General features: G+C 40.9%; 1 protein-coding gene across 1 annotated transcript in view; it reads left to right on the top strand.

Annotated features, from left to right (window-relative positions):
- Nucleotides 1-12272, top strand: part of Dsg2 (desmoglein 2) — a 49606-nt gene that overhangs the window by 7178 nt on the left and 30156 nt on the right. The window lies entirely within an intron of this gene.

Here is a 12272-nt window from a genome sequence, read left to right as displayed (position 1 = left end):
CTCTGATCCTTAGAAAATATTTTCTGATGCCATCATCCTATGGTTTTTTGCTTGTCCTCACATCTCCTGTCTTTGGTCTGTGCATTTTTCTTCTATTTGCACAGATTCTGCCTTTTTTGAGCTCCCCACAAATTTTTGTAGCTGTTCCCACAGTTAAGATTTCTACCTCTATATAGTAGTATGCCCTCATTTTTTTTCCCTTCCTGCACTTTCTGTTACTTATGGTCCAAAACTATTAAATGAAAATTTCAAGTATAGAGAACTCATAAACCAGTTGGCAGTGACTCACACCTATAACCCTAGGTACCCAGGAGGCAGAGATCAGGAAGATGGAGGTTTGAAGCCCGCCCTGGTAAATAGTTTCTGAGATCCTATCTTGAAAAGACCAAACACAGAAATAGGCTGGTGGAGTGGCTCAAGTGATAGAGTACCCATGGGTGAAATCCTGAGTTCAAACCCCAGTTTGCCAAAAGAAAAAAAAAAAACGCAAGTTTTAAATAACTTCCGTTATGACATATTGTTGTAATTGTTTTATTATTAGTTCATCTTTTACTGTACCTAATTTATAAATTAAAACTGTATTATCAATATGTATATGTAGGGAAAAAAAACTTAGTACATGTAGTTCAATATTACCTGAGTTTTCAGGTATTTGCTGGTGGTCGTGGACCTCCCCGTCGTAGACAAGGGGGGCTACTGTACACTTTCTCTCCTACTAAGCTGTGACTTTATTTAGAGCAGGATCTTTCCATCACTTGTCTATAAATTAGCTAAATGACTTGGACACAGAAGTAGCTCTTTAAATGCATGAGTTAAAGTATCTTTCTGTGTTTGAAAAATTGGCATAATAACCTGAATTTCACTTGTTTAAGATAAATATTTAATGCCCAGATAGGTTGAATAGTAAAATTTTCTTTGACGTGCATGCATTCAACAATCAGTATTTGTGCTCGTGCTCTATGCCCAGTTCTCTTCAAGGTGCATGTGATCCGCCCCCTCCCCCATACACACACCAATGATCATGGGTCTTACAGTGTGGGAAGAGGAGTATAGGCAAGAGAACTTAACATTTTTTGAGCATCCTTTATTTGCCAGGCACTAGATTTGGTGAATGTTGACAGTGTAAGAAGCTGAACAGAGCACCAGGTGCCTGTCTGTTAATCGGAGGAATCATCTGACCTCCCCATCAAAGTTTTCTACAGTTGTCAGCAAATTCTAAATTTCTGGAACTAGAATATTAAGTTTATTGCAAGTTAGTTAGAATCATTCTAGAAAAAGAACAACAGAAGAAGAAGAACTATAAACAGCTGCAACCCTGGGGAAAATATTCATGTGGCTTTCTCAAGCCCTGAGTTTTCACTCTTGTCAGTTCTGCCAAGCCACTTTTATGCAGTCAATGTTGGTCAATTTCTGATGATTCTTCTTTTGCCTTCCTGTCAGACCAGCGCCATCTAATGGAGAAAAGGGACAATGGAAGGCTCTGAGTTTTCTTAAACATACCAGTGAAAAGAAAAATCTGGTTTTCTTCATTTTATTTTTTAATTTAATTTTTCGTAACACATTTGTTGCAAAAAGATGAGAACAGCCCACAATTTTCATCTGTCAAATAATGTGAAGTGTATTATACAGATTTATCTATATTTTGCCTGACTTCAAAAGTATTTGTGGCTGCTAGAGAAAATTCGCACCAATAAAAAGGCAAAACATTTCAAAATGATACCTGCTCAGGATCCATCAAACTTAAGCTAGAAGAAGCAAAATAAGCCGAGGGGACCCCTATTTAGAATAAGTAATTGTAAAGTGAAAAGTTTTCTTGTGTTAGGAAATAACTCACAGTGCCTGAATTTCCTGAGTTAGAAATCATTTTTTCACACTTCATGCTGTAATGAGAGCTCATTTTCCAGTTTGTGGATATCCTAGGCTCTTCTTCTGCCCTTCCTGTAATTTTACACACCAGCTAGCCAAAGCGTCCTATTGGTCCAGCCACATCAGCAGCACTAGGAAACTTGCTAGAAATGTAGATTCCTGGGCCCCACCCCAGACCTACTGCACCAGACGGTCCAGGGTGGGACCCAGCGATCTGTGTGGTAACAGGTGATTCTGATTGCCCTCAAGTGTGAGCACCACGTCTCCATTACATAAGTGGGAATAGGAAAGATTTAATATTAAAAAGGCTACTTTTAATTGTTAGCAACTCTGCTGTTTTTTAAAATGATTTAGGGGCTAAGGGAATTGATACTTAATAACATAATGTTTTCTGTAGCTTAATTTGTCTGTACCAAGAGGAAAATACAGGAGCTATTCATGATTACCCAAAACTTTACTGGAAATAAGGATTCATAACACAATCTGACAAGTCAAATATAACTCAGCTTTGCTCAATCCATGTTTCAAAGTTCTTTGAGTCAGCCAGGTGTGGTAGGACACATCTATAATCTCAGCATTTGGAAGGTTGAGGCAGGAGGATGGAGCGTTCAAGGCCAGCAAGGACTACATAGCAAGACGCTATCTCCAAAAAACACACGATAAAAAAATACATAAATAAAAACTATCCTCCTTCCCCTCCAAAAAAGAAGGAAAAAAATGTATAAGGGGAAGAAAGTGTAGTAGGTCAAATCCTAACATAAATCTGGTCAACATCTAGTTTATCAGATTAGTTTGCCAGAATGCTGGGTCCACCTGACTATGCTGGGTCACTAAAGTTCCTTGGGATGTGTTAGTTCTCTGACTACAGAGATCCTGCCAAAACATTTGTGGCTACAGAGCTACGAAGGACCAGATCTCCCAGTTCTGTCAATACAAACATCAAACTGTATGATCAGAAGGAAAAAAATCTGTGGTATTCCCTGCCTTTACTTTACTTCCTTCAGATTATTTCAGTCACAGTTGAAATCATTTTACCAAACAGATTCAGGGTGAGTCAAGGACCTTCAGGGCAGTGTCTGATTTGGCCTTCTGTACAGTAAAAGGGAAAAACAAACAATTTTAAAACACTTTACCTGGTCAGAAGGTTGATAAGAAAGAGACATAACCCAGGTGTTATGTAATGATCCTGAAGCCAGTCTACATCTAAAGAACAACCAGCATCTTGGGGATCGTCCCTATTTTAGATTCCAAGGTTACCTACTGACCATGCTCTTACCTTCTCCATACAGTTATTTCTGGTAGAATGGAAAGAATAAGCCATTATAAACCTCAAAGTTGAAGAAACAGGAGTTTAAACTACTTTGTGTGCCTCTACATCTCATCTGTGGGAAGACAGCTATTAGTTGAGGTGTAAAAGTTGAAAGGTTGCCTCCCCATGAAATCAGACGGCCACAGGAGAAAGCTTCAAGGTCACTGCTATGAAGCATGTAGGCATCAGAAAGAACTTCAGCCAGAAGCTGTCATCCAGGACTGAGGAGGCTTCCTGATTCTGCTTCTGAAGCTCATCAAAGTGACTTTCGAACAGGAGTCATCTCCAAAGGTGCTGACCTGGAGAACAAAGAGTACATTGATTGTGTTTTGTAGTGATATTTGACCTTCCCTTAAGCCTCTGCCAAAAAAAACAAAAGATTTTTTTTTTTAACCAGGAAAGCCAGTTTCTACATGACATACAAGATATAACAGTAGAAATTTAAAAAAAAAAATTTTTTTAAATCTTTTATAAGTTGGGGAAGCTTTTGAAGGATTCCTCTGGTTCATCTAAAAAAACACTTCTTTGGATATGGGGACTAGAAGCTTACTTTTCCTCTTCAGGCATATCGTATATGACATTTTTCTGCCACCAAGTTCCTTGTGAGAAAGTAGAGTTGCGGATTTTTGGGAGAAATCATACCGTCCAGCCACTCTTCCAGTTCTTGCAACCCTCTTACAACATCCCCACAGGAGGACACTCAAACTTACAGAGAAGTAGGCTGGGGGTGAATCTCAGTGGTGCCCCTGGGTTCCATCCTAGCACTGCAAAAAAAAAAAAACAAAAAAAAAAAGAGGAGAAAGAAAACAAAAGAAAAAGGGGACAGAGGGCAGAAGACATCAGCTTATTTGTGTACTGTGCCACCAGGTGGGAAATGTACATAGTTTCTATGGTCCTCTGGAACTCATCCATCCATCAGCCTCTAGTTATTATAGTAACTTCTAGTTAGAAAAACTTGGCCAGGCTTCCTTTGCCTTTTATAGCTGTGTTTTGTTGTGTAGGCCATCCTGTGAACTGCAGGATGTCTCTGGTCTCAACTCACTAGAGGCCTGTAGTACTCATCTCTTCTCCACACGCTGGTTTGGCAACCCCAAAGGTCTCCAGACATAACCTGGTATCCACAGTGGGGAGGGGAAAGAGAAGAACCCCCTCCAGTTGAGAACCACTTTTCTAAGTTAAAATGTGCTCTGTGAGAGAGTCCTAAGGAAACAGATCCAAATTCTTTACTTTAGAAAGGAGCAGCTTAGAGGCTGTTTCCTCAGTCAAATAAACATAGAGTTCTATAATTGGCAAAGTGTCAGTACAGTTCTCATGGATTTTGTAAAATAATTGGAGTAATATTTCAATCCATCTTGTCTTATTAAGTGTCAGAAGATAGGCTCCTACAGTAGGTGCTGTAAAAACACCATTAGTAGAGCCATATTACCTAGACCAAGACACTTTCAACCTGAAGATGTGCATTCATTTTTTAACATTTGTAGTATAGTGTACGTACAAAAAGGTGCATATGTAACAAGTATGTTGAGTCCTCCCCACTGAAAGCACCATGTCTCCACAAGCAAATCAAGAGATTTCCAGCACCCTCCCCCCAGTCCCCTTGTGCTTCCAGCATCTCACCAGTCCCATAGGTGGCCAGTGTCCTGACTTCCAACAGCATGAATCAGCTATCTCTTCTGCACTGGCAGCTTTTTGAGAAGAAACTGAAACATTCCATTAAATATGCGCCAAGATTCCTCTGCATCCCAGTTCCTTACTAAAGCCCACTGATCTAACGGCCTCGCCCCTCCACCCCACACGTTTGTATCTCCAGGCTCAGCCTCTTTTCTCATAGAACATTCACACAGAACATAAAAATATCTCTTGTCTCCTATCGCACTCCCATGCCACCCCTCCTGACCCACCCCCAGTTTATTCCTCTCCTTTTTTCCTTATCTCAGGAAGCAGTGTTTTCACTACTTAGGCCAATAATCTAAGGGTCATCTTGACTACTCTGTCCCTTGTTCAGTCCACCCACAGTTCTGTTGCCTCAGCAACACATTACACTTTGTACACTTCAGTGTAAAAATACACTAATTTTTTGCTGTGGGGAAACTGGTTTCCCTGTTTTTTCTGTCTTCCCATCATTGTCTTTGGTGATGTTACTGTCCCTGTACTGTGTGCAATTAAGTATTTTCTAGCTTGTAATAATAACAATGGTAATATTTAGAATGGAATGGTGAGCTGAGATGGAAAGCAAGAAGTTAAAGAAAGGGGGAATACAAATACACAGACAAGAAGGAGAAAACAGAACAAGGAATCAGACAAGAAAGTTTCAAAGGTGTAAACAGGGAGCTTTAGCGTACTAATCGACAGTAAGCTGAACAGACATTAGAGAGACAGAGAGAGGATTGAAAATCAAAGATAAAAAAATAAAAAATAAGTAAATGAAAGAAATATCTATATATAAGAATGAATTAAAATAAAATGGAAAATAGAAAATTTTAAAAAAAACAACCAAAAAACCTCCAAGTTTATATGCAATGTCTTAATAATTTGGATGTCCATCTCAGTCTCCAGTCCTGGAGATGGTGCCTCAGATGTTGTTCTATAGTTGTCTCATCAAAGGGGACGCATAAAGTAGAACAAAACTACACACACACACACACACACCCAAAAAAAAAAAAAAAAGCCCCACCAAGTGTCCCAAGTTCAAATGCAATACGGTTTCAGTAAGTTTTTCGGCTTGCAGGTGTAATTCGGTTGTTCTCTCATCAAAGGTAGGGAGAAAAAGAAAAAAAGCGTCTGGAGGCAGTTCTGAGAGTGGTATCTGCAACTGTGGCTTGCCTGCCTGCTGCTCTCAGCCTGTAGCTGGCGGCGTTATTTATGCAGGTCTCTGGGATGAGCTTAGCACTCACCTGGTCCCACAGGCTTTGTTTGCTCAGAGTTCTCCTGTGTGGGGGCCTCTGCTACAGGCTTTCCCCTTTGCAAGCACTGGGAAAGGTGACACTGCCCGGCGTTGTCAGGCCTGTGTTTATTTACAGGTCAAGCGGGAAGTGGGTCTTCCCTCCTCTCCTGTGGAGTTTTCCTCCCTCCTCCACTCTCACCAGCTTTCCTGCTCCTGATTACTGGGCGGTGCTGCTGCTCCTGCTGGCCACTGTGTTTGTTTACAGTTCACGTGGGAAGTGGGTCTTCCCTCCTCTCACAAGCGTCCCCGCTCCTGGTTGCTGGGCGCGCCCCGCTCCCACCAGAGCCTCTCCAGCTGCCCGAAGGATTCCCTTCCCCCAATCTTCAGCGCTCAGGGCGCCCCACCCTCTTTCCAGCGTGTCTTAACTGTTCTTATTGCTTAGTACTCAGTTTCTCTTTTTTTCCCGGGTGGAGGTCAGTCTGTCCAGGGGGCTATGCTGCTCTGGCCCAGGCTTGTCTGTAGGGGAACCGCGGTACCGCGAAGCTCACCTGGTCCGCGTCTTCCCAAGCCGTATGGGCGCCAGTGACTGGCGGCCCGGGGGCCCTCCTGGTTTCTCCGTTTAATGTGAAGTGGAGACTCTGCGCCGGCTGGAGATGTGGAGGGGTCAAAGTTATGCCTCTTCTCAGTGATTATGCCTGCAAAGTGTCTCCAGCGTCTCTCCAAGATTTCACTATAGGAGGCTTGCTTTCTGCTTCCTCCCTCTAGCTGCCATCTTGGAATCCCCCCTAAAAATACACTAAACGTACCAATTCCTACAATTGTTACTGCAATCCTCAGGATTGAAGCTGGCATAACCTATTGCCTGCACTACTGCAATGACTACCACCCGGTGTCCATACCAGGCGGTACCAGATGTTGTGTTGGTACCAGTTGCCTCATTGTGGCCTCTTCTCCATACAGCAGCCAGAATAAGCTTTATCAAACATAGTGTTTGTTTGCACTACTCCAAGCTTAAAAGCTTCCGATGGCTTCCTCTTACACTTACAATAAGAACCAAATTCTCCATGAGCAGGTACTGCCCTGTCCCCCTAATATCATCTTTGCTTATTCATCCCCTCTGGCAATACCAACCTTAACCACACTAATACCATTCCCACCAGATGGCCTGACTGTTCCTTTTGCAGGCCTCTACCTGACTTCTTCCTCCCTCCATCAAGTCACTATAGGCAGAGGCAACCCCACTGACACTGTCCCCACACTACTGAATCACTACCGTCCTTCCCCTGCTAAATTTCCTTTATAGCCCTCATCACAACTGCTTTTATCTGTCTCCCTAGCATGTAAGAATCTACTAGGGTAAGAACATCACCTTACTTAGCATATTGTAGGAGCTCAGAAAACTGAGGACACGAATAACCCCAAATTTCAGAAATAGTAACATACAAGACTTACAAGGGAAGAAATGCCATCGTTCTGTTTCTTGGCTGCCAGTCACTGCTCATGTATTGTTTAGTTTGCACAACTCCTCTGCAAAATAGGTAATTTAGTTTGCTTTCAGATGCAAGTAATGAACACCCAATTAAAACTAGGTTAAACAAAACTATTTAGTGTCACATAAGGAAAAGCCTAGGGATAGAGTGGCTCCAGATTTGAGCAATTCTGTAACTCAAAGATCTTATGGTTGCCAGGTGTAGTGGTACACATCCATAATGCCAGCAGAAGATTGTGGGAAGCAGAGGCAGGAGGATCTCAAGTTTGAAGCCAGCTAAGGGTATAGAGCAAGACCCTGTCTCAAAAAACAAACAAAAAAAGAAATTATGGTTCAGTCTGGCTGCTCTACCATTTTGTTAGTTTCCCCCTCATTGCCATATGATGACAAGGAGCATTCTATATGTCACATCCTTGACCAACCATCTCAGAGGTGCTTTAAAAAGTAGGCTGTGTGTGTGCTTCTCTTCTTAGCAGTGAGGAGAATCTTTTGCAGACTCTCCCGATACCTCATTGACCAAAATTCTCATGAATTTTTGCCTAAACCAGTCACTATCAAAGTAAGTGAAAACACCAACTTCTGTCACATACCAGTTACTACTCAGCTTCACGATTTGGGCAAGGTCTACCTGACACCTGACCAAAATGGGTTGTGTGAACACTGAATATGAGGCAATTAGCTAGACAACTGAGAATGTCTTGCCACCATAAGCATTGTTAATCTCAAGTTACAGATGAGGAAGCCAACAAAGGGTTTGGACCTAGACTTGACTTATTTCCAAAGCCATACACTTTCCACTATATGAGACTGCATCTCAGAAATAATTTAAAGCGGAGTCTTTAATAATAGTCAAAAGGTTACAAAAAAAAAAAAAAACCTAATTTCACTAACCTTCCCTGGAAATGTGCCTGAGACTGGAAAATTTTGGTAATGGTTGTGCAACACCTGGGCCTAGGCCTTAGCTTTTAAAAAGTCATTCTGCAATCTCAGAAACCAGAGCTTCCTGGAGAAATGGATGATTCCAAGGGTGGGAGAGGGGAACAGTGACGAGCCTGGAGCATCTTCCAGTGCTAGAAAGTAAGGAGGTGCTCAAAATTTAAAATTTTTTTTTAAATGGCAAAGAGGCTAAGCATGAGATGATCTAGAAGCCAAAGCTGACGCTATTTGAAGAACAAAATAATAAAATATTGGGTTATAACCCACAGGAAAAAAATATGTATGAGTCCATAGTGAAATAAGTGATTGAATAAATTAGTAAGTGGGAGAGAGGACAAATCTCTTCTGTCACAGAGTTCCAATATGTGCTACTTCTTCCTTTTTCTCTCTTCTTCAAACAATGAACAGACTTAGTGACTTACTTCCAAAGACTAGAGTAGGGAAAAAGGAAGACAGTGTCTTCACAGGGGAGAAACTTTACAGATGCTCCCTTAATCGTTGGTGTCATGTGGGTAATATGTGCCCTGATATAACGTAACCAAAAGAGCATTTCACTTCTGTGCTGTCTTTACCAAAACCATATAATCCAGGTCTAGTCATCAGGAAAAACAGCAGAAAAACTCAAATTGGAGGGTGTTCTGCAGGCTGCTAATTTGGCCAGTATTCCTCAAAACTGTCAAGGCCCATAAAAAAAAAAAAACAAAAACAAGAGATTGCTGAGAAACTGTCATAGACCAGACCACAGAGAAGACTAAGGAGGTGAAAGCAATTTGATGTGGGATCCTAGACTGAATTCTGGAACGCAAAAAGAATATTGGTAGAGTTGGGCACTGATGACTCACACCTGTAATCCTAGCTACTTAGGAGGCTGAGATAGGAAGCACTGCATTTCCAGGCCAGCCCCAGGCAAAAACGTTCACAAGATTACAACTTAAAAAAAAAAAGTGGATATGGTGATGAGTATCCAGCTATGGACAAATGTAAAATATGAGGATCACAGTCCAGGCTGGCAAAACCCTATCTCCAAAATAACCAGAGCAAAAAGGGCTAGAGGCATGGCTCAAAGCCCTGAGTTCAAACTCCAGTACCATACAATAAATAAATAAACAGGAAAAAATCGTAAGATTTAAATAAGGTCTAGAATTTAGTTGATAGTGCAACTAAAAATATTGCTCTCTTGATTTTGACGAGTATATTATAGTTATTTAAGATGCTTTCATGAAGGGAACATGGCTGTGGGAACTCTTGGTAGTAGTTTTATAAATCTATAATTATTCCTAAATTTGAATTATTACTAAATTAGAAATGTGTGCTCAATAATTATTAAAAGTAGTTGTTAGCTACAAGATGTTCATTGTCCTTTTTACTCTGCTTTTAGACATGTTCTTAATTTAAAATTCTTTAAAATATTAAAAACAAGTAAATTAATAAAATAAAATATGAGTCTCTGCCTTCAAGGTACTAGCAATCAAGTGACAAAGTTTCTTTTACTGACTGCTGGGGCAATAGCAAATAAGGCAGACTTATTGTCTATTTTATAGCTAAATAAGCAGTTGATATTCGATACCACATTCTGTGACCTTGCTGTTCAAAGTGTGATCCAAGAACCCACAGTATTGTGTCATCTAGCAGTGCAAGTGTAAGGCTGAGCTCCAGACCTACTGAACTGGACTCTCCATTTTGACAAGACCCCCTAGAAAACAAAATGCACATTAAGAAGTGCTGTTTGTAACGATGTGATTTTCTGCATTTCTGAGAAGATAACATCTAGAAAGCAATCCAATGAAAGTCAATGAAGATACGCCTATAATGAGTTTATTTTTGGCTAGAAGACTATAAAATTCTCCCTTTTACTTATATTACCTAAAATGACATAGTATTTGGTTAGAATAACAACATTTATTTGAAATGGCATACAATTATTATACCTTTTTGATAGGGCCAATAAGATTCTGAGTAAGAATAAAAGTGGCAAATACTCCATCCAACCAACCCCTCAACATGGCCTCTACCAAAGAGAACAGACTGATAGTTAGGAGGCTGGTCAAAAAAGAGAGTAAATTTTAAGAATGTTCCCCAGTGATGTGACAATGAGGAAACCTAGATGCAGGGCCTGGTCTTTCGTTTTGACAGTTGTCACCAAAGAAACATGGAAAAAAAGAACTGGATCTGATTGCTGCTTCTTGTTTTTCATGCCATGTCACCCTAGAAAATAATTAAATCTGAGAAACACAGTTTGGGCTAGAGCTTATCCCTGGCCATTGCTTGCTGGTAAACTGATATAGAATAAAATTAAAAAGAAATAATGTATCTGACTATAAAATAGAAGATAAGCTATGGTTGTTCATCTGCCCCAGAAGCTTGCCATAGAGGCTGAACATCAGTGATCTTGAGTTTCTCTTTGGAATGAAGAGGCAAGAGCATGTACAGACAAGGAAAGAGGGTGAAGGATCCATGCCAAAAACAGACCCCACAGGTCCTTCAAAAAATTGTAAAGAATGTGAAAGAGTTTGAAATTTCAGAGAAAATCCTATTTTCCATGATGATGGACATCGTGGATCCTGAGATACAGATGTGGAAAGGCAAACAAGGCAAAAAATTCAAGTCAGAGACAGATTCCATTTAATTCATACAAAGATGGAGAAGTGGCAGCAATAGAAAGAGACAACTGTTTCAGTTTGCAATTTTAGGAAGGGAGGGATATAGAGCAGTAAATTTAAGTGTTAACAGAAATAAGAAAGAGGTCAGTTTTAGGATAGGAAAGACCTAAATAGGTTTGGTTCTCCATTTGGGAAGGAAATAAACATATTTGATTAGCCAGTGGAGGAGGAGGTGAAAGATTAGAGGAAGGACCAAGGTTCTTAAGAAGATGAATGTAAGAGAACAAGTAGAAGAGTTGAAAAGAAAGCACATAGATGGTGGTTGACCTCTGAAAGGAGTCATGACAACTCTCCTCTGGGAACAGGGGAGGACACATATGATAACTGAAAATAAACGCTCATTCAGACACTTGTGAGGTTGAGTAAGAATGAGTGGGTCCAGAGATGTGGTCAACATGACTGGGGAGTTCTGAAGTTTGTGATGCCTGACACAGGGATGAAGTAACAGGAGACAATGCAAGGGGACTATATCATTTGTAGTCTAAATGAATACACTTTTGCAGATAAGTGGGATGCTAACAGATGGGATGCCTGAAAACAAGTGTCAGCCTATACTCTCCTAGGCAAGCAAAATTGGTCACCCTAGAAAGAACCTCCACCCCTGTGGAGGGAGAGTAGGAACAGCTATTAGGAGCTGCTCTAATCTGTGTGAAGGTGGCTTTCCCTAGCAGTATTGCCAGTTCAGGGTGAGAATAATAAGTTTACAGAGTCTGAGAGAATGTGAGGCAGAGATACGAGAGGGCCAAGAAAACAAAGTCTCCCTGACTGTCACTGACAACACCTTTAGAATGACTGGCAGAAGTCTGCTGGTCTGTGAAATGCAAATGTTCTCCAGTTGCACTGTCCAAATGATAGCCACTAGCCACATGTGGCTACCATATTAGAATGTGTTGGGTTAAGTCAAGCCAGGAGAAAAGTAAAGCCACCAGGAGATTAATGGATTAGAAAGAAATTGCAGCAAAATTCAGAAAGCAAGGTGGGGTTTGTGGGCAGTTTAAGAACAGTATTTAGAACAGTACTATGTAATGGTGATGTCCAAAGTAAAGAGTTGGTGCAGCTAAGGACATTGAGGAACGGAGAAGTCAAAACACAAGAAGCTGTGAGTGCGTGTGGTCCGTGGGGATGGTA

This window comes from Castor canadensis, chromosome 4 (genome assembly GCF_047511655.1).
Source record: "Castor canadensis chromosome 4, mCasCan1.hap1v2, whole genome shotgun sequence".
Classification (NCBI taxonomy): Eukaryota; Metazoa; Chordata; class Mammalia; order Rodentia; family Castoridae; genus Castor; species Castor canadensis.
Note: the sequence above shows the minus strand (reverse complement) of the source record. Positions and strands in the feature narration are given on the sequence as shown.